General features: G+C 39.2%; 1 protein-coding gene, 1 non-coding gene and 1 pseudogene across 2 annotated transcripts in view; 2 read left to right on the top strand and 1 right to left on the bottom strand.

The window, feature by feature from the left end:
- Positions 1-27,403, top strand: part of Stxbp6 (syntaxin binding protein 6) — a 336,345-nt gene that overhangs the window by 50,353 nt on the left and 258,589 nt on the right. The gene's annotated exons all lie outside the window — the stretch shown is intronic.
- On the top strand, positions 20,131-20,238 carry LOC123462547. The gene has a single exon (XR_006638355.1). It is a non-coding gene; the product is annotated as a U6 spliceosomal RNA (small nuclear RNA).
- Positions 23,108-26,848, bottom strand: LOC101610348 (annotated as a pseudogene).

Raw genomic sequence — 27,403 nt, 5'->3', positions numbered from 1 at the left:
ATAATATGAGTCTGGAGTTTACTGTGGCCATTATCTCCTCTCTCTGTCTCTTTCTCTCTCAAATAAATAAAAATAAAAATAAATATTAAAAAAATTGAAACATGCCTTTTGGTCATGGTATATTTCAAGAAAGTTTTGAAAGGTGTGAAAAATATGATGGTTGTAATGAAGATTGGCCATGAATTGTTAGGTACTAATACATGTATTCTAAAATTTTCTGAAGTGTAAAGTGTTCTACATGTATAAAAACTTTTTTTATGTATCAAGAACTTTATAAGATACCCTTAGATCTTCACCATAGTACCATGAACTAGAATTTATATTTTCTTTTCTTACAGATGAGGAAATTGATATGCTGTAGCTGACAGGCTTTATAGCTTGTTCAATGTCAAATAGCTATTAAATGAAGCAGCCACATTTCAAGTCCAGATTTTTGGTTTTGCAAAATCCTTGTAGTTAGCCAATATGTTGGTACCTCCCTCAGAGAGTGATTGATATGATTAAACTAAATGCAATAAAGCAGCAAAAGATAATTAGCCAAGCCATGCAAGTAATAATCAAGATTGACTCAAAGAATGTGTGATCAACTCAATGCAGGCCATAAGCAATTCAAACACTTCTAACTACCTTAGTAATGCCTATTTAGTAAATGTGAACCTGAGATTTCTTTCAAGTTCCTTTATATCTATTCTCTTTTAATTCTTTTTTTTTTAGCTTTTCATATCTCCCAAGTTTTAATTTATTACTTTTTGTTTTACTAATTAGTGTTGTACTCAGTGAATACAGTCAAGTTGATACTATTGTTAGGCTCATCCATGTACTACCCCCTCCCCCTGGCCAAAGTGCTGTGCATAATACATTTTCAAGCTGGCAGTCTTCTTACTATCATTTTGGGAATATTATTTATTTTATTTGTTACTTTAACAGATGCTTATTTAGTATTTTAAATGTAACCAACACTGTTGGGTGCTAGACAGTATGGACACAAGTCTTCTACCGTCATAGAGTAGAAGAGATAGACATAAAATACCTTAAATGTGTCAGATGGTAATATGACCTATGGAGAAAATGACAATAGGAAAGGGGAAAGGAATTGTGCTGTCAGGGATCAGACGGACCTTCCGTCTTTCACTACTTATTTTAACTAATTAGACACACGTGCATTAACCATCACAGTCCTTTCTGTATTGTGGTTGTGCTGTCGTAGTCACCACTACTTAACACAGTCACAGTTAGAAGCACGTAACTCTACACCCATTATTAAAGTTGTATACATGGTGAGCTGCACAGTGTTTGCCCTCAAAACTGACAGCGTTCTCATGGGCACATGCTGAGGAGTTGCTAATAATGAGTAAGAAATGAAGTGACTAGACTCATTAAGTACATGTTTACCAGGTGATTGTAGATGCAAAGCATTATGGGGATAGCAAGATAAATCAAGGTTAAAAGGACAGTAGTCTAGTGTGTTGACAGACCATTTGCACATCAGTAGTTTAACATTTGACATAGATGGTGAAAGTCTATTATAGATGCTGATAACTCACTTTTGCCTGAAACATGATTTTGATTTAGACCAATGTGAGTTAACTGATACAGAAGTGTTCAACCCATTGCCTAGTATCCACATTTTAGCTCAGTGTTCTTTCTACCCATTGTTTGATAAGTGCCTTTGAAGTGATTTTTTTTTTTTTTTATGAGAAATTGCTCTGTGAAGAAAGCCACTTTCAAGTGTTGTAAAATGCTGGGTCTAAGATGTGATGGTACCAGGGTAGAAAATGGAATTGAAGGGAAATTTTATTCCTTAGCAGTGTTTATGAGCTGGGTCATGAATACCTCATGAGTCTCTTATGAGTGAACCCTGATAAGGGCCTTAAGGAGAAAAGAGAGAAGGGGAATTTAACCCCTTGCTGGAAGTAAAGCTTCTTCTGTTAAAGTCTGTGGCACTTATTATATACTTGGGTTCAAAGTTAAGCATAGTTTTAGACATATGTAGGGATATATATATTTACTTTTATATATACATATACATACAAATACATATATATGTATGTATCTGCACATACCAATAAGTCAAGGGAAAGCTTGGAAGGGAAAGGAAAAGCTGTAAAGTAAAGGTACAGAGGCTATGAACTTTCCAAAATCCATATTTTCTGGTGCCCACAGTAAGAACTTTTTGTCTACATTGCAGTTAGGTAAAGCCGTGTGACTAAGTTCTAGCTTAATAAGTGACCATGATATGGGGCTGGGGATATGGCTTAGTTGATAAAGCACTTGCTGCACAAGCATGCATTATCCATGTGTCGATTCCCTAGAACCGACTTTAAAAATCAGAGGCTGCAGCAGGTGTCTGCAGTCCTAGCATGCGTACACAGAGGTGCAGACCCTGCCTCAAACAAGGTGGAAGTTGAGAACTGACACTCTCAAATTATCCTCTGACCGCCATGCACTCACCCCCAAACAACATGGCCATGCTGAAGACAGTGTTCTCTTTAGCCTACATCCCTTGTTCCACCTGAGGAAGGGTAACTCCTCATGTATCAAGTCCCTGTTGTAAGAGCAGGAAACAAAGCACTTGAGCTACTGGACATTTCTGAGCTTATTTCAGCAGTGACTACTTTTTCCTAACTACTACTGTGACTAGAACGAAAGAACATGGGCTCTGCCCTAACAATGGGAGTTGCTGCCAAGTGAAAGCTTATGCTGGAGGTAAGGAAATACTTAATTGCTTAAACAATAAGTGACTTTATTGAATGCTGAGAGATACTTTAGTTTCAAATATTATTTTTCTTTGATGCCTGGTGTAATCAAGTTTTCCCACTGGAACTACTTTAGGTGGTCATCCACAAAGTCAAATACACAACTAACTTTAACGCCTTTCCTTTCCGTTATCATTCGAAGTCTCATCTGGATCATTTAGCATGCATGGAGTGGTCCAGAGCAAGTTGAATAAATGTACTTTGTTCCTTGAATCCCACCGAACTGGACCCTTAGTAGAAGAATCTGTTGTCACTTTGCTGAGGATGGTGCATAGTAGGTAGGGAGATGAGGGTACTAGTGTGTGCAGTCTGAGAAAACCCTATTCAGCTTCGTCTTCTCAGTTTCAGCAGACTGCGTAGCTCTTCTCCTTTGGCTTATTACTGTTTAAAAGTTAGCATTCGAGATCAGCTGGTTTCTTCTTCATTAGTCTCTTATTAGTTTGCACTGATATTCCCATTGCCTTATTACTGTCAATTTGTCTGTCTTCCTATTGAGAGGATGATATACTTACTCTTAGAAGTAGGCACCAGATCTCAGCTATCTTTCTGTCTTTTTCCATAATCCCTTATCACAGAGAATAACACAGGAATACTAAACAGTGTTTAATTAACTTATTATATATGGCTCAGTAAGTGTTTGATGAATTAATTTATTACTTAAATTTTATACACTGGTATGAACTAGTTTCAGGCTTGGCACATTATTTGTTCTAGGCCAATTATTTCTTTTTCTTTCCTTTTTTTTATTTTCAAGGTAGGGCTTGCTCTAGCTTAGGCTGACCTGGAATTCACTATGTAGTCTCAGTGTGACTTTGACCTCATGATGATCCTCCTACCTCAGCCTCCTAAGTGCTGCGATTAAAGGCATGCACTACCATGCCCAGCTCATCAATTATTTCTTTATATCATGTGATTTTATTGAGTCATGTGTTTTGTGTTGTCATGTACCTTTGTGACATTTAGTAACAGGAATCACCCAGCACAAAGTTGAAGAAAGGAAAGTGGGGCAGGAGAGATGGCTTAGCAGTTAAGGCACTTGCCTGTTAAGCCTAAAAACCCAGGTTCAATTTCCAAGTATCCACATAAAACAAAGTGGAGCATACATCTGGATATTCTTTGTAGTGGCTGATGACTATGACATGCTCATTCTCTCTCTGTCTCTTTCTCTGTATCTCTCTGCTTGCAAATAAATAAATAAAATTTTTTTAAAAAAGGAAAGTATTACATGCTAATGGTTTCTATAAGAGTATTGTAGAAATGGCTTAGTTTGTTCCAACACATAATCCTCTAGTTCATGTCTGGTGAATTATTGTAGACCACATTCCTATGCTTTTCTTGGCCGAAGAATCATTTTGTGTCATAGCTACTATTTTGCTCAGCCTAATGAAAACAGTAGATTAATCTTTTCCTGCCTATTAGCTAGGCTTGTATCTTAAGTCTGGCTTGACTTAATGAAGGTCCTACATAAGTCTCTGAAAACGCACTTATAGGCATCCGTAATTCTGCTTATCTCCCTAATAAAATTACAGCTGAAACACTTCCCTTCGGGACTTATGTTTCTTCCTAAAAGCACATTTTAATAATAGTGATAATAGATTAAATGGTGACTTAGCAGGATTTGAGATAAAGAGTAGGAAAGCAAGTATTTTTCAGGAAGAGCTGCCACTGTCCTCATAATTAGAGGTTTCATTGGCATGTCTATTCCATTATGCAACACTGGGTTTATCACCCACATTGTTTGTCACATCTAGGCTTAACAGTAGGTTTTCCTTTCTTAACCCAGCTGAGAGGTAACCTTAAAGAAACAGCCCAGACCTTTTCCCTGATTTTCTTCTTGATTCTTTTATAAATGTAAGGGTCTTTTCCTAAAAGGCAGTGAAGCAGAGAATGGTTTTCACATCTCTGGTTTGTTGACCTTTACAGTCAGGAATCTGTAGCATGAATATTTCAGTGCTGCATCACTTCTTAACTTTGGCCAGTTTTTAAAATACAAAGAAATGACCCCTTCATAAGAACCCAGTGCAAAGGGATTGATTCCGTGTCATTTCTATTGGAAATAGGGAAGTTACTATCTTGTTTCAAAGCAACCTGCAATGATTAGTGTGAAGGAGTTAAATATTCCCTGTGTCCTATTTCACTGTATTAGTCATGATTTACTCTTAGGAAATAGTTTTAGCAAGTGCTCTCTTACAATGTCAATATACTGGGTTACAAGAAAATCACCTACTGTGTAATGAGCATATGTTTCTGGTGCTCTCTCTAACCTAACAAATGGTGTGAGTTCACCTTTCATAGTGGCTTTAAATGGTGATGTCATAAATGATATTCTAAGATGCTAGCCTTTGACTTTACCTATACATTTTAGACCAAATACCTAGCAGATGGTACATGTTTGAACAGCATGACCATGGATAAATTCAAGAATATATTTAATTGTAGAAAATAATATCATCCAGAGTCTTCATTGTGATCATTATAATAGAAAATTGCAAGAAGTTGTCATACATGTTAGAGACATATTTGTCTCACTTCCCACTTAACATGCTTCCCATTCAATAATAGTTACAAACTTTGCCAAAAGATAAGGAAAAAAACCAGAAGAGACAAAAGAATAATACAAAGCCATATTCTATATGATTTAGATCAAAGAATTATGTTATATTAAGGACTCTGGAAGATAATGTAGACCACATGCAAGTATGCAAGGGTCATATAAGCCATAGAAACTCAAAGGAAAGTACTGCAAATAAAACATAATGACAAACAAAAAGAATATCTGGGCGCAGGGCAGAAAGCTCCAAACCTCTAAACCTCTAAACACACCTCTCGTTCTGGTCACTAGCCCTCATTCTAAAGCTTCTTGTGCCTTTTCACCTTGATAGTGTAGGCTCAGATATGGTTGTGAGGACCTGGCTTTGCCTGTTCATGATCTGTGACTTAATGACCACCAGGAAAGAATATGAATGCAGAGGCTCCTTTCCTGTTTTGTGGCAACAAATATATGAAGAGGCAGTGCCTTTCTGCTTCTGCCTTTGATGACTAGAGTTTTTTCAAGGTGGACAGGGTGGTTAGATAGTCTGTTATGTGGAATATAGAGACCTAAGATCCCTGCTGCAAGAGAGAGCTAACAAGGGCACATGCATGCAAAGAATTATGGCTGTGCAAACTGGGGAGTATATTAAATATAAAAATAATAGCTTGTCTTTAGAATACTAATTAGAGTAAAAGGGGTTCATTTACATGAGTCTGAGAAAAAGGAACATATATAACTAATATAAAAAGCTTTCAATATATTCTCCCATAGACAGTAATGTTTTTGTTTGTCTTTAGAAATAGCTTATTTTACCTGTTAACTATAAAAAGCATATCATTATTATAAAGATTATTCTTTTGAAGCATTTATATATGGTAAGTGATATTACGCTGTGTGGTGGTTTGAAGAGACTAGATGGCCCCCAATATATTCAGTTTTTTATTTGTTTGTAGTTTTCCACCTGGCTGGAGGCAGTATCACTGGGTGGATCTTAAGGTGTTTTGGTAGGTTTCAGATTTCAATCTAAAGATATGCAAAGTGTACCTAGCTGGAGTTCCTGGACTGTGCTGTGCTGTGTGGCTTTTGGCTTTTGATTTTTAGGCTTGTACTTCTCTCTCTTTGCTTGGTCCTGTGAAGGCAGGCCAGTTTCTTCTGCCATTATGGAACTTCCCCTGGATCTGTAAGCTTCAATAAATATCCCTTCCTACATAACTGTGCCTGGTCTGGAAGTTCATCTCAGTGAACCTGACTGGAATAGTTCTCTGTTAAACAGCAGAAAATAAAAAGGAAGAATGAGGGAGAGAGATAAGGGAAGAAAGGAAGGAAAGAAAGAAAGAAGGGGAAGAGAAAAAAAGAAACAAAGTGATTAAAGAGATTTTAAAAGGGCAAATATTCATGGAGGCCAGGATCTGTATCTCAGCAATATTTATATCTATGTGTGTCTGCCAAGTAGTTTAGTAACTTCAGACTGATTTGTGCACATCTACGTTTTAGCACATGGGATAAAATAGTTGTTATTTAAGAGTTTAATACAGGAGGTTGTAATCGATAGCCAAGTATTAGTCCTTCTTTAGTAACATAACTTAATTGAAAGATTTTGTTTCGTCCTTTTGATTAAGTTGAACTGGAATTTCTACAGCAATCAGGGAACATTTTTTCTTTTTCATCTATTTTTTTTTTAAATTTATTTGAAAGAGAGTAAGAGGCAGAGAGAGGGAGAGGGAGAATAGGCACACCAGGGCCTTTAGCCACCACTGCAAACAAACTCCAGATACATGTGCCACTTTGCACATCTGGCTTTACATGGGTACTGGGGAATCAATCTGGGGTCATTAGGCTTTTCACTTTAACTTCTGAGTTGTTAGTCAGGGAGGCCCCTCCCTGAAGCTCCCAAAACAATATTGGCTATTGTCAGTGTTTTGTGTTGCCCACCAAAACTAGATGGTAAGACCCTATTGCTGAAGATACCACAGTTTTGTTGTAGGACATGAAAGACCCAAACACCAACTGAGTTGGAAGCCTTCTCTCTGTTGTCAGTGCCAGAAAATTCTTCTGGGGGAAAAATGGCATCAACAGTCCTACCAATAAGTAGACACTATAAGATACACAAAAGATCAGCAAGAAAGATGCTCCCACTGATGCAGTAATGCCATGAATGTTAAAGAGATAACCAAAAGTTCACTGATTGGCTCTGAGTCCTGTTCCATGGGAGGAATTCATGCCTCATACTGAAAACCTAATCAAAAGCCTATAGCTATAAAGATCATATGCCCTATGAGGGAACCTACTATTTGGCTAAATGGATATGTTGTGCCCATCAAAATGCCCTCAAAATATTTACATTTATTTCCTGGATTTGTGCTATTCTCACTTTGGATCAAAGAAGCTTATTTTAGCAGTTGGTAGTGACTATTCAGGAGACTCAAAACTCACCAAAGTATAATAATAAGGGACTTTTGAGGACTCAGAGCTAAATGAGACTTCTCTACTATGTCTAAGGCTCAAGCAACATTGTGGCAGAGAAGACAGAAAGAACACAGGATCCAGAGGATGTGGAGGAATGCGTCAGAATGCTATCTTCAGCACAGGAAGTAGCTTTTGCATACATGACCTCACAGTGAATATCCATCCCCGTACAAGACATGCACAATAATAGGCCCATCAACAGTCCATCATGGATGGTGTAGGAGAGCAAAAAGAATTAAAATAAGCATCAAAGTGGAAGAAGGACTAATGAGAAAGAAGAAAGTGTTTTGTAGAAAGTTGAAAGGATAGAGGATAAAAGAAGGTAACAGGATGGTATTCTGATGAAAATACATTATATACATGAATGGATATCATTCATGTGTTTGGTCTTCATCATCTCCCATGACAACACTCACATGCACAGGCACTCATGTATAGCATCTGTGGTAACCTTTCTGTACCCAAACACTATCATCCATGCTTTTTCTCTTGTGTTTCCCCAGTCTCTGTTCATCCATGAAATAATGAATTAAATGTCATGCCTTTCAAGATTCCACTCAAATGCCCTCTATGGCTACTTTCTTACTCTTTTTCATACCCAGTTCTCTCCTCTTCCACCCAACAAGACTTCATACAACTGTCAGAGTACCCACAGATAATGCTGCACATATGTATTTTCTTGTGCTCACAAGTTAGGCTATAAACTCCTTAGAAATGTATCAAGTTGAGCTGCTAGTTTCTCCTTTTTGTATAGTCCAGGATCTTTGGCCCATGGAACAGGTGCCCTGTTAGGGTGGGTCTCTGCAACTCAATTAATATAATTTAGAACATGACTAACAGGCATGCCAAGAGATTTGTTTCCATAGTGATTCTGTATCGTGTCAAACTGGCAACCAAAGTGTAACCATTACAACTAGTGTCCACTAAGAAAATAAATGCAATGTACTTCATATATAGGTGATTTAACATAGGGAACTAGGGACATAGTAGACTGAATGGCTAAAACCAGAGGCAATTTTGAGATGATTAACTTCAAGAGGCAGCTGTAATCACAGGGACTAGAGAACAAAAGGGAAAGGAGGCTGTTAACTAAACCTGGAAACAGAGTACAGCCTGCTTAGTAGGTGCCTGGACTGCTGGGAAGAGACTGCTTTAAGGTTGGCTTTCAGACTATTAGGTGGGTTACCTGGTTGGCATACATGGTGCTAGATGCATAGGGATCTGGATTGTTTTGGTAATATAAAGGCAGGAGCTGGAAAACAGAATTTCTTCTCTTTATCCTGCCAGTGGCTTAGAAGGATAGTCTAGTAAAAATCCATATATAAAGCAGTCTGAGGAATATGGTTCACAAAGTTCTAGTACCAGCATCATACAAGCGAACACCAAGTATGGTCTTGGGCTGAGAGACAGCTGATAACTGATCTATTCCATGCATTTTATAAATGTTACCCTTAAGCAAGAGTCTAAAGGAGGAGGATTGAAGAGAAGAGAAACTGGGTATTGGCCTGTCATTTCAAAGGATATTGGTAGAAATCTAGGCAGACTATGAAGGTACCTTTATTGAGGACAATAACAAGAGATAGAGAAGTGAGTAGATATGAACAGATGTAGAGGGTAGAGTTGAACAGAATTTATCAGTTTATTATAATGGAGCATTAAAGAGAGAAAAAATCCAAAGAAGAAACTCCCTCTTCTGACTTGGGTGATACTTGTACCCTTTCCTGAGATAGGAACAGGGGAGTAGAAACCATTTAGGGGAAGATGATTATTCTGTTTTTTACTTGGTGAGTTTGTCATGTCTGTGGTTCTTCAAGGTAATAAATCATTGCAGAAATGTGGGCATAAGATGGCGATGTAATGTGTTTTCAGCCTATGGATTATCCTTGAAGTCTTAGCAATGAATGAGTTCACTGAGAGAAATTTGAGAGTACAAAGAGAATAGTTCAGAACAAGGAGGAATGCCAGCATGTTAGGTAAGAGCACACACAGTAAAGAAAAGTCAGTGAAGGAGACATTAAAAGAGTGGTCAGAGAGATAAGAAAACCAGAATGTGTGGTACTCCAGAACTCAGGGAAGAGGGTTGGAAGAAAAGGTCATGGTCAATGGCTTAAAAGCTTTCAAGGTAGCTACTTAGTGTTGTTTGTGGTTCCATAATATTCATCAAGTCATCCTGTTTTTCAGGATAACTTATAAGTGATTCTACTCTGCTTATTATAGTCAATTAATTAGTGGTCAGCAAACTTTAGCTTGTATGATAGCCATTTATATTTATAAAAAGCTTTATTGGGATACAGTGATATCCTTTGTTACTCATGAAATTGCTTTCATGTTGTAACAGCAAAGTTAGATGGTTATATCGTAGACCATGTAATCTGCAAAGCTTAATGTTGTCACTTATGCTTGCTAACTACTGGGCTGGTCTTGCATTATGTATTTTATATAAGCTAGTCTTTCACTGTTTTATTTCTTTCCATGTTCAAAAAAATCTCTGTCACTATTAGTGGAGATGTGACATATATATTGCACCTTTAGTGGGGGTCATGGTCTTGATGTTGTCATAGAAACAACAGAGCCAAGGAAAAGAACAGCTAGTGGATTGTTGCAATGGTCACTTTATGGCTATGAGCCTAAATACTTGAAGTAAAGGTACACACATATGATGTACTGGGGTGGGAGTTAGGATTTCTTCAATAGTTCAGAATTTGATGGGAAATACAAGCCCATAAGTATCAAATGACAATTTTACACTGTACTTGGTACAACGATAAGCCTGTGGACAAGTATTGCAAAAGAGGGCACCTAGCTTAGCTTGGTAAGAACAGAAAAAAGAATGTTCACGCTGATAAGAAGGTCATCAGGAGTCTCAGGCTCCATATTGCTACTTTGCACTGCCGTGGCTATTGGCAAGGTGAAGTGAAGTGAAGTCATCTCTCTGTTCTGTAACCAGAAGTCCTGTATGAGTGTTACCAGTGGTCTCTGGGTTGCTGGTGCCTTATTCAAAGAATTGAAAACACACACACACAAATAAAGCAGCAAGATACGACTAAAAGCAAAGTGACAGTACACTGTCAACAGGGAAGCAGGCTACCTGAGTGAGAAAGGACTTGAGGACCCTGGGTTACTGCCTAGAGCTTCTCTTTAAGGAGCCTACAAGAAGGAGGGATCAGTTGTTAGGGAAGTAGTTTGGTGTTACTCTGGTCTGATTGATAGGTTGCATTATATAACCTTTTTCCTATTGTGCATGCCCCTACCCATGATGCATATGATTTCCATCATATTTTACCCATGTATGTATAGGCATAAGATAGCAAGTAGGGAATTCTCCCTAAAATTTTACTTGAGGGACACAATTTTTGTCTTCTTACACATGCATGTAAAATCAGCCCAGGCTGGATTGCACCATGCTGTTATGATAAAGGATACATCAGAATAAATTCAAATAGAAATTGATCACCAATAATGGTTAAGTGAGGAGAAATCTGTTTCATTGTTTGGAGTGGGGCATACATGCCACCCAGCTTGCCAGTAGGTTGCTCGAGTGCATTGTTTATGAAAAGAGACTATTAACACCCTAGCCAAGTGGAGTCTTGGGCAGCTAAATTGTTCCCTATAATTACCTGCTGCATGGGAAGCAGGGCCTTTGAGGTTGAGCATTCATGGATAAAATAAAAGTGAGAAATATGCTTGCTTGTCACCCAAGTTTCAGGCATTTTTTTTCTTTAAAAAACATATTTAGGGCTGGAGAGATAGATGGCTTAGCGGTTAAGTGCTTGCCTGTGAAACCTAAGGACCCCGGTTTGAGGCTCGATTCTCCAGGACCCACGTTAGCCAGATGCACAAGGGGGCGCAGGCGTCTGGAGTTCGTTTGCAGTGGCTGGAGGCCATGGTGCGCCCATTCTGTCTCTCTCTCTGCCTCTTTCTCTCTCTGTCTGTCACTCTCAAATAAATAAAAATTAGCAACAAAAGAAACATATCTAAAGACATCCAATGAGACATACACTTGCAGATTTTATCTTATTTAGCAATCAATGTTCATGTTTTTTTTTTAAAAAAATGTTTATTTTTATTTATTTATTTGAGAGTGAGAGAGAGGGAATGGGCACACCAGGGCCTCCAGCCACTGCAAACAAACTCCAGACACATGCACCACCTTGTGCATCTGGTTTATGTGGGTACTGGGGAATCGAGCCTCAAACTGGGGTCCTTAGGCTCCACTAGAAAGTGCTTAACGATTAAGCCATCTCTCCAGCCTGTTTTTTTTTTTTTTTTTTAATTTTTAATTTTCATTTGGTAACAAGTAACAGCTCTTACTTTAGGAAAACAGGAGTTTTTCATGACTTTTCATATGAGCTGGGAGGAAGTTCTGTGTACTTCTCATTCATCTTTTCCTGTCTCTTTTTCCTCTCTTCTCTTCATGCTCCCTGTGTATGCCTACACCACCATTTCTTCAATATGTGGATCAACTTTCTTTGTAACTTTGCATATGTATAGTTAGTTTTTCCTCCCTCTGCATCATTATTCCCAGGAAGGCAGAAGATACCAATGTGATGTATTTTTAGCCTATATGCATGGCATTTGTTCTGTTTTCTTACAGTTTGCTTTCAGAATTGGATAAGACCAGCTTATCTTTCCAAGTGAGGATGCACCATAGCGGGAATGATACCTACCAAGTGGCCCCCTCTATGCCACTTATTTTGGCCTGGAAGGCATGCCCATGTAGTTCATAGCTTCAGAAAGCTTCCCTCCAAAGGGCAGAGTGAGAACCAAAGCATCCTGAAGCATAAGGTTTCTCTGCCCAGCATATAAATTTCGCATATACAGTCCCACAAATTCTCTCTATTTCATATTCTAGTATAATATGTTCTTTTAGGTATAAACCACACATTTGCTAAGTTGTCTTCCTTAATGAAGCATCAGAGTCACCATCAGCTTCTCCATAAAGAAGCAGCCTGCCAGCTCTGGTGGAACAGGTCTGAAATCCTTGCTACTTGAGTGGCTGAGACAAAAGGAATGACAGGTTGATGGCCTGCCTGGGCTATAGAGTAAATTCAAGGCCAGCTTGGACAACTTAATGAGACCCAATCTCAAAATGAAAAGTAAAGAGGTTTAGGAGAATACTCAGCAGTAGAGCACTTACCTAGCACGTTTCGGGCCCTTTGTTAAATATCTACTGCAGAAGAAAAAAGGAAAAAAAAAGGATAGGAGCAAGAACAGGAGGAAGAGAAGGAGAGAGGAGGAAAAAGAGGTGGAGGAGCCACTGCCACCTCCCATGAGGCCACTGCTGCCACCAAACACCACCCGTACAAGAGACCAACTAAAACAGGACCACTTCCGACTGAATCCACAGTTTTCAGTGCTGTCTTTACATCTCTAACTCTCTTGTACAGTTTAGCCTTTGTGTAACAAACACAAAGACTAAATGGTGTATGTGCAATTGTAAGGAGGAGAAATCTACCTTCCAAGCTAGCAGTGAGGGAGACACACCACACATTGGTCACTGGCTCAACATGACTTGAATAGGAAAACAGAGTCCACACTGGTAATGAGTGGCCTCATCACTGACATTCTGAAGCCAGTAGCTTCTAAATAGCAAGCTTTTTAGGAGCCTTGACACCTAGACCACTGGCTGGCTTCCCTGCCTTTTTCTACCATGAAATGAATCCCCTCATCTGTAGACAATTATTTCAGAGCCACTGTCTGAGGTTATAAATTGTTCTGGGACTTTGGAAATACCTTAGACTCTTCTCCTTTCATCTGGCCCTCTTCTTTGTCTCTTTGTTTCTTAAATTCTGACTGGCAGGTTTTGGTTTTAATAAGTTCTTCAGTAGTAAATTACATGATTAGAATAGAATAAAAATATCAGTAGTGATTATACCCCAAACCAGAATCTCTTTGGAATTTTTTTTTTCTTTAGAACATGGTGGATTTGGGGGGGATGCCTCAATTAGTCAAGTATTTGCCAGACAGGCACAAGAACCTGAATTTGATCCCAGGTACCCACATGAAAAGTCAGGTGTGACTGCATATGCCTGTAATCTTAGTGCTGAGAAGGCAGAAACAGGATTCCCAGAACTTGCATTGGTAAACTGCAGGATCAGTGAGAGATGCTGTCTCAAAATGTGAAGACCAACTGAGGAAGACACCTAACATTGACCTCTGGCCTCTACACATACCTGGATACACATGAACACATATGTACACTTACAGACATATATTCAGAAATTAGAGCATCCTAATCTTGTCACAGAGTAGATATCTATGGTACTTGAATTTTGTAATCAAGCCTTTTTATTTCTGAGCATTCTTTCTTGACTAATTTCTACATGGTTTCTAAGTTATTTGCATAGGGAAAAGATGAGAAATTTAGTTTTATACACAATAATAAAATGGCTTTTGCATTTTCATTTAATCAGTTGCTTTCTTTAGCTCACTAAGTACAGTAGGTTTTCTTTATATTTGCATACTATTGATAAATAGATGATAAATGAGAAGTAGATTTGGAATAATAGTAATTACCATAGTCATTTCTTAAATAACTCAGCATTATGGGTGTTGCAGCCAAGAAACACTCAGGTCATCAGCAAATACCAAATAACTTCCATTAATTAAGGCATTGATCCTTTTAAAAAAGGAGCAATATTTATTTATTTTAATTTGTTTTAACTTACTTATCTTAATTTGGCAAATAAAACTTCCTGATTCCTATTCTCTTTCTCTTTGTGACTTTTCAGCTCTACCTGAATTGTATTAGGTTTTCTTTTTTAAAATATTATTTATTTGAAAGAGAGAAATAGAAAGAGACATGGAGGAAAGAGAGAGAATGGGCATGCTAGGGCCTCCAGCCACTGCAAATGAAGTCCAGATGCGTGTGCCCCCTTGTGCATCTGGCTTACATGGGTCCTGGGGAGTTGAACCTAGTTTCTTTGGCTTTCCAAGCAAGTGCCTTAACCACTAAGCAATATCTCCAGTCCTGTATTAGGTTTTCTTAATGGGAAAACATTTTATCAGCTGTCCCATGGATACAACTATCCAGATCCAAAGAGAGATTTCTGTTCTGTAAAAGTCATAAAGAGAATTAACAGACCAATTAATGTAATAATGTATAACTGAAGGCATTTCTTTTTTTTCCTTTTCAAATTTTTATTAACAACTTCCATGATTCTAAAAAATATCTCATGGTAATACCCTCCCACTCCCCACTTTCCCCATTGAAACTCCTTTCTCCACCATATCCCCTCCCCATCTCAACAGAAGGCATTTCTTATAGGGAGTAAAGCACACTCTAGTTGCCTTGGAGATGATTCTTTGGCATTAATTTATTTCTCCCTAGGAATTTTGGGGCTGATTACAGACACCTAAGAAGTTCACTGTGTGAAGCCTTCAAAGAAAGGTTAGATACAAATTATTTTAAAAGAAGATGATCAAATTAGGTCCTCAGATTGAAGCCACTGCTGCTTGAGATGGTGTGCATGTGCTGAGCCTCGCTACAGGTCCAGCGCTCCAGCAGGCATTGTCTCATGATAGGGCAGTCCTGTTGGGCCTCTTCCTATGGGCAATAGCTGTCTTATTTCTCTCTGCTGTTCTTAGTGTAGACTTGGGACAGAACAGGCACACAGGGAAATGCTTGACTAGAAAGGTAAAAACGTAAGAAGACCAGGTTTGTCTCAAGATTCTATGGAACACTGACTCTTTAGGCAACAAGATTAGAATGTCAGCAGAAGAAAACTAGCACACTGGTATTTAAAAAACATTATTTATGTAAGAGTGAAAAAGAGAATGATCATACCAGGGGCATCTGCTATTTCCATTTATGCATCTATCTTTATGTGGCTACTAGGGAATTGAACTCTGGTCGTTAGGCTTTGCAAGCCAGTGTTTTTTTTTTTAATTTTTAAAATTTTTATTAGCATTTTCCATGATTATAAAGAAAATCCCATGGTAATTCCCTCCCTCCCCACCCCCCACACTTTCCCCTTTGAAATTCTATTCTCCATCATATTACCTCCCCATCACAATCATTGTACTTACATATATACAATATCAACCTATTAAATATCCTCCTCCCTTCCTTTCTCTTCCCTTTATGTCTCCTTTTTAACTTACTGGCCTCTGCTACCAAGTATTTTCATTCTCACGCAGAAGCCCAGTCATCTGTAGCTAGGATCCACATATGAGAGAGAACATGTGGCGCAAGCCAGTATCTTAACCACTTAGCCATCTCCAGCATGCAGACTGGTATTTTTAAAAGTACCAGTGAAGTAAATAAACATCCTTGAACACACATCTTTTCCCATTTTCTCACTAATTTACTTTGTGGGGGAGAAAAAATACCTATGAATAGAATTTCTGTTGTAATGAGTGTGCCAATTTATAAAGCTTTATATAAATATACCTAAAATGTTTCTCTATAAGTTTACACCAGTTCCCTACATTCCACTTCCCTCTGGCCCCATTGTACATTTCATCACAGTTGTACTTATCTCTCCCAAGCCTGCATTTTATCAATGTAGCAAGGATGATGGGAGAGAAATAGAATGTAATTAGCTGTTTACAAACCTCAAATATAAAGTTTCCTTCTGATCTCCAGGCTCTCACTTTCTGAATTTAATCTAGTTGCCTGTCTTTCTTGCTTTTCTGGAATATTTCTATTTGGTATATTTGGTCACATGGGACCAAGGTCATAATATTTTGTTAGTAAATGTTGAATGGAGAAAGGTAGGTTCTGTACCAAGAGAAATGTGTTACCTATGTTGAAAAAAAAAACAAAACTGTGTTCTAGGAACAGAAATATCCAAGAAGGCCAGATAAATTTCCAATTATAAGGTTGAAGTGCTTGACCTTCCGTTATTTGACTTTCCTGTTTCAGAGTGCTGAATGATAGTGACTCTATTCTTTTTTTTATTTATTTTTATTTTTTTTGGTACTTTTATTTATTTGAGAGCGACAGAGTGAGAAAGAGGCAGATAGAAAGAGAGAATGGGCGCGCCAGGGCCTCTAGCCACTGCAAACAAACTCCAGAAGTGTGCGCCCCCTTGTGCGTCTGGTTAACATGGGTCCTGGGGAATTGAGCCTTGAACCGGGGTCCTTAGGCTTCACAGGCAAGCAATTAACCACCAAGCCATCTCTCCAGCCCAGTGACTCTATTCTTCATCAACTTACTCAGTTGCTAAACTCACAGAACCTGTCCAAACTGGCTTCTTTTCAATTGATGTGTTGATTTCCAAGTCCAGGTGGAGAGTAAGCATAGGGGTTGGTATTCTTGTTTGGCCCAGAATGCATTGTTTCTAGAAAGGACTCTCATATTGAATAAGTGTTGTGTTTTATCACAGGTTTGCTCTGTCCTTGGGTGTGTATTTTTTGGTTTTTCTCCTCCTTTTCCTTCCTTCTTTTTTCTTTAAATATATGTACCACTCTGCATCTCTGTATGGTAACAACAGTTTACTCACAGTGGGATAGACCTCAGTTGCTTCTTGTCGTATTCACCTTAGACTGGTAGTTCCAAGTCCTGAGGCAGATGGGAACAATGGTCTGAGGACACAATTGCAGGAAAAAGACCCCTTTCTCCTCTCTCCAGCAGAGAGAATATCTTTCTTTTTGTCACAAGTTTATAAGATGAAAGAAGATGTCATTTGAGAAATGTTCCCCAGATGGGAACAGTAAATCCAGGGAGCTAGTTTCTTATAAGGCTCTTCTTCATACCACACTAAAGTCCTGTGAAATGAATGACACTATACCATTTTGAAGATGAAGGGAATAGGTCTCATAGATGTAGAATTTTGCTGAAATACTTGTTCACCAAGTAAAGACAGAGTATGGCTCAGACCTAGTTTGCAAATGACAAATGTGGACCAGCTGACAGGTTGAGGCAAGGAAGAGAAATAATCACTGGGGCCTTGGCCCCCAACATCTGGATGGTGATCATGATTGCATGAGCTTGAATAGCTCTGCAGTTTGTTAACTTAAGGTGCTATTAAGTTTGTACTAATGTTAATTGAGTTCATATTAGAGTAATAATCAATTGATGATTTTTCTTTCTCTTTACTACCAGATAGTGCATAGCAAGTTAGGTCAGAAATTAGTTATTTTCTGGAGCATGTTGATTAAAAGAGGTTGACATTGAATGACAGAAGAGCTGATTGAATGGAGCAGAGCCTGCATTTGCATATGTACCTTCCATGTGACCTGGATTTATAGGTTATTCTGTGACAGGCCAAGATATAAGCTAGGCATGTCTACCCGCTCATCCCATTCACACAGAGATTTCACAGTCATCAGGTCTAGATGCTGAATCCCAGCCTAGACTGTCCCTTGTGGCTTTGAGAAGTTGTTAAGAACTTATACAGACTTTTCATCCACCCAGTAGGATCTTGCACAGCTGCCTGTGGCAATCTAAATGATTCTGACATTGCTGAGAGCATTTTAATAGAGCACTGATTACAGATTGCAGGCACCTGGTGTTGTTTTGTATGAGGCAGAAGGGTACAGTTCCAAAGATAAACCTTGGGTTTGACAGATTCCTGTTTTCCTCCATGTTGTTTGCTAGGGTCTTTAATAGGTACTGAGAAGCCTGTATGACAAGCTCTAGTATGGGACAACCAATGCCAGACCATAAATTTTCAGACTGATAATGCACACATCACTTTTCCCAGGGTGTGTTTACCTACCAGTGACTCAGAGCAGCAAGACTCTAGGAGGGCCCTCTTTTAGTTGGGCTTAGCACAGACCTATGGGGTAGGAGCTAGCCAAAGTTATTCTATGCTTCTTGGACTACCTCAGGGGAAAGTCATCAGTCCTTTCAGCCTGCACAGCTAAATGAGAAAACCTACTCTGTGAAAATTTAAGGGTAAAGGGGTGATTGTCAAGAATTTAGATTTAGAAATCTGTGCGCAAGATGTATACTAGTCTAGGACTTAATTCCTACCAATTCTCAAGAAAACAAATGAATGTGGGAGGAGTCCATACTGTGATTCTTTTCTCTTTCTGTCTTCTCTGCCCTGTGCCAACATACTACCTGTTCTCATCTTCTACAAATTTTGGACTGCTATAGTATTTTATGTGAGCAATATCATGCTTCTCTCATTTTCACTTGAAAGAGCATTGTAGTAAAATGGAGAGCAATATGTATTCTAAAATTTGGCTTTGTTACTCATCAGTTCTGTGACTTTGGAATTACTCTCTCTACTTCAGCTTCTGAGCTAGGTGGGAGAGCTGAATGAAGCAATCACCAAGATTACTTTCTGCAATTAAAATTTGAACTTAAAAATGCCAAAAGTTTAACCCTAAAACATGTGAGTGAACACGATTGGTCCATTTTTTAAGGTCTTGATGGGTTCCTTCTCAGTAAAGTGAAGTGGGTGAGGTTCCCCATGGAGCCACTTAAGCCTGTAAAGCTTTGGGCATCACACCTCCTCAAGCAGAGTATCATTGGTAGCAGAAGGCAGAAGCACAGAATGTGTGAGATAGAATGTAACAAAGTGGTAAAATTTTGCCTTTGAAATGCCAGAGCAGGGTAATATAGTAAAGGAAGTGGAGAGAAGAGTTTCCCTTGAGAATCAGCAGAAACCTTTGAAATAAGTGCCTTTCATATTTAGGCCTTTTCCGCTTTGGAAAATAGCCTACAAGCTTCATACAACTGCCATCTGGCTGCCATCCAAGATCTTCCCAGGAATTGACTCCTGCTGTGTTCTGCTGGCCTTGAAGGGATAGTGGTGAACAGCTGGGCTGGGTTCTGGTGGGCACTGCCTTGTTGATGGAGACATAAATCTATTGTAAAGCCACTCTGCCTGTGTACTGCCAGCTCCCAAGTTTAATTTGTGGAGTGAAAACAAATTCTATCATAATGAGACCATGTAAACCTCTTTGGCAACAAAACAGGATGACTTGCTCACCCAAGATGAACAGATATCAAGAAAGAATGAGTTCAGGCTACTGCTCGCTACACTATATTTTTAGCTTTTGGGCAGAATGTAAGGCTGTCAGAGGCAACATTGTGAAGTAGTTGTCTTTGTTTAGCTAGAAGACCCTGCTTCCCCTTCCCCTTTCATTTCTTCAATATGAGACAGTATGAAAGAATGGGGACTTTTCTGAAATCATGTTCTTTAAATTCAAATCTTTGATTGCCCTTAAAAAACTGTGTGATCTAAAATAATTTACTTAACTATTCTGGGTGTGATGAACTAATGCCTCTCCAGGCATAAACGTATTGAGAAAGATATTTGAATACTAAATTCACATGTAATACTAATGACCTATCACTTACAGAAAGCTCAACAAGGCTCTCCCAAGAAGTTATAAAGTGATGGCAAATAAATAAATAAATAAAGTGATCCTAAATCAGGGATTCAGATAGGGAGTATGGTTTTAAAACTGATGTTAGTGCTTGCTTCAGTAGCATGTATCCTAACATTTGAGCAGTACAAAAAAAGATTAGCATGGCTTTTGTGCAAGGATGACATGAAAATTTGTGAAGAGTTACATATTGTTTGTTACTCTAGTGATCAATAACTATTTCAGCTGTTTGAAAAAATAAAATTGATGTTAGTATTAGAGAATATTTGAAGAAGTTTTACTCTAATTTTAAAAAATAGGGTATTCCAGAGATGCCTCAGCAGCTAAGAGTAATTCCCACACAAACATGATGGTCTTCGGAGGTCTGTGAACACTGAGTTTGATTCCCTAGCACCTATTTTAACAGATGGGCATGACCATGCATGCCTGTAACCCAAGTCCATGTTTCTGGAGAATCATTGGAGCTCTGGAAAATGGCAAGCTTTGAATTAAGAAATGCTTTATCTCAAGGATGAAGCAGATGAGTAATGTAGGAGAGAGGCACAACATTGTCTCACCTCCATACACATGCATAAGGAATGTGCACATCTGCACACATGTGTATACACTCCCCCACACACTACATACATCACACCAAACATACTACACACATGCAAAAAGACATGGATAGTCTTCCTGAGGAAAATTCTTGAGTTTGTTTTCTGGCTTCCATAAGCACATGTGCACACACACACACACACACACACACACACACACACACACACACACAAATACACATCTATACATATGTACCCACCCACTCATATGAACACACAGATTCAAGTCACACAAACTTGCAAAAAACATATATAATTCTAAAATAATACAAAATAGAAAATACACTTATTTCAGCTATATGTTAGGTGTTTATATGTTTCATGTACTTAAAAAATAGAGGTTTACTTTAAAGGCTTATCTTTTTAATATTTCATTCTACATCTCTTCTGAAATAAAATTTTCTTAGCCAATGAAACTTAAAAGTTACCTAGATTAAGTTTAATGAATATCTACTATAAAAGGCTAATCTTGGAGCTGGGGAGATGACTCAGTTAATAAAGTGCTTGCCATACAAATGTGAAGACAGTCCCAACCACCCATGTAAACGGTATGTGGGCATGACTGCCCACCTATAATCCTAGCACTCTGGAATCAGAGACAGGATCCCTGGGTTCAAGTGAGAAACTGCCTCAGTAAATAAAGGGAGAACAGTGGAAGGAGACACCTGACACCAGCCTCTGGTCTCCACACACACACACTCAGGTACTTGCCCATGCACCCACAAACACATGTGCATCTCTACAGTAACACATACATGCAAAGAAAAGCTCATCTTATGCTTGATGAAAAGGTTATTTTTTTCTTTTATAAAAATGTATATTTAAAAAAAATCTGTGACTTCTATAATAAACCAGTCTCTAGCTAAGTCTTCTACTTCTTTTTTATGTGTGGCTTCTGTTTTTCCCCCTCTTATTTTTTCTTCAGCATAAGTAGAACGGGCATAGTAATTTAGCAAGTAGTACAGAAACTAGTACAGGATTAGTATGTTTATTTTCCTGCAAAGCTAGCTCTCATGTGCTTTTGTCTGTATTTGAACATGATTGGAATAGACTAGGTTATTCCTGCTGTTTCCTGCAATGTGATGCTCTCTTTTCTTGGTTTATCTAGCTAGTGGATGCCACAAAGACATGGCTATTTTGGTTCATTTTATCTTACTAACTTTTGTTCTTTCTTATGGTTGAACTTGCTATCCCAGTAGCTTCCCTCTGCCACTCATTTCCTACAATGACACTCTCCCTTCCCAAAGGCCCAAAAGTGACAGGGCCAAGTAATTATGGATTGAGACATCTGAAACTATGGCTCAATTCCCCTTTGAAGTTGTTTCAGGTACTAGTCACAGGAACAGAAAGCAGACTAACACCTGAAAAGTTCTCCAAATGGTTAATTCTATGTATAGCTTTGTTGATTGTATTATGTTTTGGGCCTTGCCATATGTTTGTTAATGTTAGGATTGACAAGAAGGTTGAAAAGTACAACCACATCACAAATAAACATGTGTAAACCAGATCTTGTGGCATAATAGGATTTGTTTTTTGTATCTTTGAATACTAACCCTACAAAAAGAATGTGCTTACTTAATACATAAACAAGGAAAGAGGAGATGAAAATAGTCTAGGTTTATAATTGAAAAGCAATGAGTCACTGCTCAGAGAATCCTGTGAACATAATGTCTCCTACAAACGTGTATATACAAGAGAAATGAAACCCAAGCAATCTCACAAGATTTAATAACCAAACGCTGGAAAAGAGATTCTTTTCCCTCTTGAAAAAGTTAATTATTATGAGTGGGGCAGTCCAAAGATACATGCCTACAGAGTAAGTACAGGCTGGCCGCTAGCCGTTATTTCATTCATCAGGGTTTTGAGGTCTTTGGAAGCTAGAAGCCCAAAGGAAAGGTACCACTTTCTTTATGCAAAAATATCTTCCAGGCCTTGTGGTTATTCATGCCATTTGCTGTCTTTTCTTATATTGCTTTGGTCTCCAACAAAATGCTTAGATTGGAGTTAGAGAGTAGATCCAGTAATTGGATCTCAGGAAAATGTGGTTTTATATGATTTTCAGGCTTGGAAGAGAGTTATCTTAATGTCAGAATGTTTGTAGGAACACTTTGTTGGTGATAGTGGAGTGAGAAGCAAATATTCTTTTTTTTTTTTTTTTCAGTAGTTAAAACAGTGCTTTCTTGCAAAGTCTGCTGGCTCAGGTTTGACTTGCCAGCACCCAAGTGCATGAGTCTAGTGTTCCTTTACAGCGTCAAGAAACCCTGGCATGCTTATCCACACATGCAAATAAATAAAATGTAAAAATACAAAAAAACAATTACTTAGAAAAAGGGGGAGGGGGAAGGGAAGGGGGAATGTGAGAGAAACTGCTTATTAGGGCAGTGTGTTCTCCTACTGCCCATAAGACCACCACCCACACATCACTAAACTGCACCCAGCTTGCTGACAGGAGACTGTACAGAAACAGTTCACGGTAGAAAAGTCTGATAAAACCTATGCTTAGGGTATAGTTTCTTTATATCTTGCTTAGCTTCTTTTAGTCCAATTTTCTCAGAAGCTCCAGGAAGTTTAAAGTTGTAATCTGTTGTGATGTAAGGAATTGCACCTTTGAGCCCATGCTGGTTTGTTAAGATACACTGTGGAATGGAAACAGTCCTGATGGGCAGACAGTTGACAGTCCTTAACTCCTCTGGGGGGAGAGGGGTGAGGATGTGGTACAGCCGCTTCTCCATGTCAATGCCTCTACAGATGCCAAAGCCCAAACAGTCACATATTGGGTTCTGGGCCAGCAGGTTCAGGCCCACCCCTTCGTATATCCCCTCATGTCGTCCAGAATCTTGCAAAGGCCAACCCAGCTGGCATTCCCAGCATACATTATGTGGGTGGGGTGACATAAGAATGGATAATCCTGAGTGCAACGGCACTGAAAGAGACCTGATAGGGTGTCAGACCGTGTCAAGGGCTAAGTGGCAGTGGAGGCATCAGCTGGCAAAGGTAACCTAATACTGCCAGATCTCGGAAACTTCTGTAATAGGAATCCCTATTTCTTGCATTTTTGCTACAACAAAAAAGAACTCTGAGCACACACACATTAGCTTATGTCCAGTGAAGAAAACTGGGCTTGAGTCTTTCTCTTCATCAATAAATTCCAAATTGTCTCCAAATTCTGTGAGTTGAAAACGTCAGTATCAAAACGTCAGTATCTCCTTTTGATTTTTCTTTTTGTATACAAGCCGTTCATATCATCCACATACTCTGAGGTGAGGGTGGGCATGTATTTACTACTGGGAGAACTCAACTGAATAACATGGCTAGGAGACAGCAGGTGGATCAGATCAATAAGCAGCAGAAGCTCTTTATCTATCACCCAGCCCATCGTGTTGATGAAAAGTGGGGACTGTCTCTTGTAAGAGCTGAATACATATTTGACTATCTCAATGTAATTCTCACAGTTGTTTTTACAAGACGTCTTCCCATAATATACCATCTTCTATGGTGTCCTCTGGTGGGTGAAAGATGGTCCCAGAACTTGTTCTGTAATGTTAAGTAAAGAAATGCAACCAGCAGGAGTGAATTCTGTCTGCCCCAGATCACATTCCAAATAGTCAATGCAGGAAATACTATTTAACAACTGGTTAACCAGGTACCGGATAAAAGTGGACTTTCCAATGTCCTGAGTTGCATACACCAAGATGGCAGGGCAGCCATCCACTTCACAACAAATATTGACTAACTCTTCCAGTGCTGAAAAGGCACTCTCACTTAAGCAAATATATATATAATATATATATATAATTATATATATATATAATATATACATATATATATATATATATAAATATATATACATATATATATATATAATATAAATATATATATATTTGTCTTCTGATGCCAACAGACTTCAGAGTTACATATTCATAATTAATCTTCATAGGAGGATTCTCTTGCTAGAACACACATGACACGCCTGGGTTATAAAGTTCACAAGAGGGCTCTTCAGCTTCTCCAGCAAAACGACAGAATACAGAAGAGAAAAGTGCTCTAGCACCTAATGTTTGTCAGCCTGTTTCAGATGAGGTTTCAGCAGAGCCCGAATTTCCCTTCTGATCTCCTTTTCACTCTTCTCAGGCATCTGGTAACAAAGCGCGTTGATACTTACGTATGCGTGGGTATAGGTAGAGAAGACATCTTGGGCAGGCTGGCCATGGCTCATGGTATGACCATATATTTCCAACCAGGTATAGAGGCAGGTCACACGGCAGACCCCACTAAAAGTAAAACCCTCCTCGGCCGGCAGCATCAACACCACGCGGCCCAAGCCCACCGTCCGCACTAACTGGCCCGCGTCTTTTGCAGGGATGCTCGATGTTGGGGTGGAGAATGCTGTTGGGCTCGGTACCCGACAGGGAGCCGGGCTGGGGGTCGAGGCCTGGTGCTTCCGGGTCGTAGGTTTGTCCACCCCAGCTCCACGCTCTCCTCCGCCGCAGCAAACGCCGCCGCTCGCATCGGAGCAGGCCTCGGAGCCGCCCATGGCACAGAGGGCTGGCGCCTTGCGGGCCGGAGCCACGTCGAGCGCCCGGGACCCAGCTTGAGCCGGACCTCTGACTCCGCCACGCTGCACCGTGGATGCCTCCCCAATTATTCTTTAATCTGTTTTCTCATTTCATAATTAGAAGCAATCATATTCACATGCTGGCAAACTTTATCTAGATATCTCTTCATACATACAAGTACACATTTTGTATGTTAAAGAATCCATTCTGTTTTATAGCCTCCATGTTTTCACTCTATATTGATTTCATATTCATTTTTCTAAATCAATGTCCTGGGTGTCTGTGGCATGGTTTTACAAGAAGACATAATGTTCCTTTGGGTGGATGGACAGTAGCTTCTCTGGTCTTAGCCAGTGACAACAGAGAGTTGGGGACATGGATCAGCAGTTCAAAGTGCTTGCTTTGAAAACATAAGGGCCCAAGAGAGCCCAAGTTTGATTTTCTACCAACCACATGAGCAGCTGGACCTGGCCAGACATGTCTATAACCCCAATGCAATGGGGATCAGAGACAGAATCACTGGAGCTTGTGAAAACTGCAGCTCCAGGTTCCTCTGTCTCCAGGAAATACACGGTTGAGCAAGAGAGAAAAAGAAAAAGAAAATTGATGAAATCCAGAAATGCTAAATCAAATCCCATGCCTGGTAATTGGTCTTTTTTTTTTTTGTTTGTTTGTTTGTTTTTTTCCAAGGTAGGGTCTTGCTCTAACTTAGGCTGACCTGGAATTCACTATATAGTCTCAGGTTGGCCTCAAACTCACGGCAATCCTCCTACCTCTGCCTCCCAAGTGCTAGAATTAAAGTCGTGTGCCACCACACCTGGCTTGGTAATTGGTGACTTTTTATGGGGAGTTGAAAGGCTGATTAAAAATAAAGAAAAGGTTAGTACTATATAAAATCTCAGAGTACAACTACATAACCAGTTTTAAATCCAGGAACACAATCTCAGCTGAATGCATGATTACTCTCTGTGGTAGTGAGCTTATGTCACTATGACATAATGCCCAAGAAACATTAACTTAAAAGGAGCAAACATTTATTTTGGTTTATGGCTTCAGAGATTTCAGTTCATGGCCATATGCCATTGTCTGTGGTAAATCAAAACATCCTAGTGAAGAGTGTGTAGCAGGGCAAAGCTACACTCCTTGTGGTGGCCAGTAAGTGAAGAGACAGGGCAGGAGGGATAGAGATCCCAGTGTACCTCAATGGGCTCACTTCCTGTATGCCCACCTTCTAAGGTTGTACCTCCTTTCCATAGCAGCAAAGACTGGCAATAAGACATTTAGCACCTTTGGGGGGACATTTATGACCCCAACCATAACAGTCTCAGATTATAGGTGGAAGGTAAAGGTGTCCTTGCTGAATTTCTAAAAGTAGCAATGCAGAAAAGTCAAATTTTAGAAAAAAAAACATTGTTTCTTATTTCTAAGTCACTTGAACCCACTGCACTATAGAAGACCAGGGGGCTTTCCTACAAAGTCTGCTAGTGCGACACTACCTGGGCCTAGACCCTGAATCCTATGTCTGCCTCACCTTTGAATCACATTAACTAATCTCTCTAGAATCAGGAATTCTTTGTTATTCGTAATGGATGCTTTAAAACGCACATAGTCTAGAGTGTTTGTGTTGACACAGCCGTGGCCGGGGGAGTACATGTTAAACATGAGTGTGGGATCAGAACACAGAGCTAATGAAGTTAGACTAATCAAGTGCCTGAAAATGTTAAGCTAAATCGATGGGGAAGTTGTCACAGTGAGAAGTGTTTCTTCTCAGATGAGAAATATTGAAGGCCAATGGGCTGTACCCCACTCTGTGATTATGAATCTCTTTGTTTGGCTGTATTCCCTTGTACTCCTGGTCTCCTGATCAGAGTACAGGTACAACTTGTAGTGGAAACTAAAAATGTTAATGTAGGAACACAAGAAGCATCTTACACCTATCCCTTTCTAGGCACTCATGTGCCTGCTCCATGAGATCACTTGAGTTGCTAGCTCCTTGCCTGAATGGTACTCTTATCAGACAACCATTTCACTACAGTAGGAAAATGGATATGTATAGATTTAAAGGTCTTAAAGTAAGACACAAAAAGTAAGATAAAGAAGGCCTTGAGTAAGTTTAAGATGAAGTATAATGAGTTTTTGAAATCATCATGTTAGGAAGCCAATTGCTTTGATGTGCAAATCATATTGTAGGATGGTTTCTTAGATTAA

The sequence above is a fragment of the Jaculus jaculus genome, chromosome 7 (genome assembly GCF_020740685.1).
Source record: "Jaculus jaculus isolate mJacJac1 chromosome 7, mJacJac1.mat.Y.cur, whole genome shotgun sequence".
Classification (NCBI taxonomy): domain Eukaryota; kingdom Metazoa; phylum Chordata; class Mammalia; order Rodentia; family Dipodidae; genus Jaculus; species Jaculus jaculus.
This window is presented reverse-complemented; position numbering and strand designations above follow the sequence as displayed.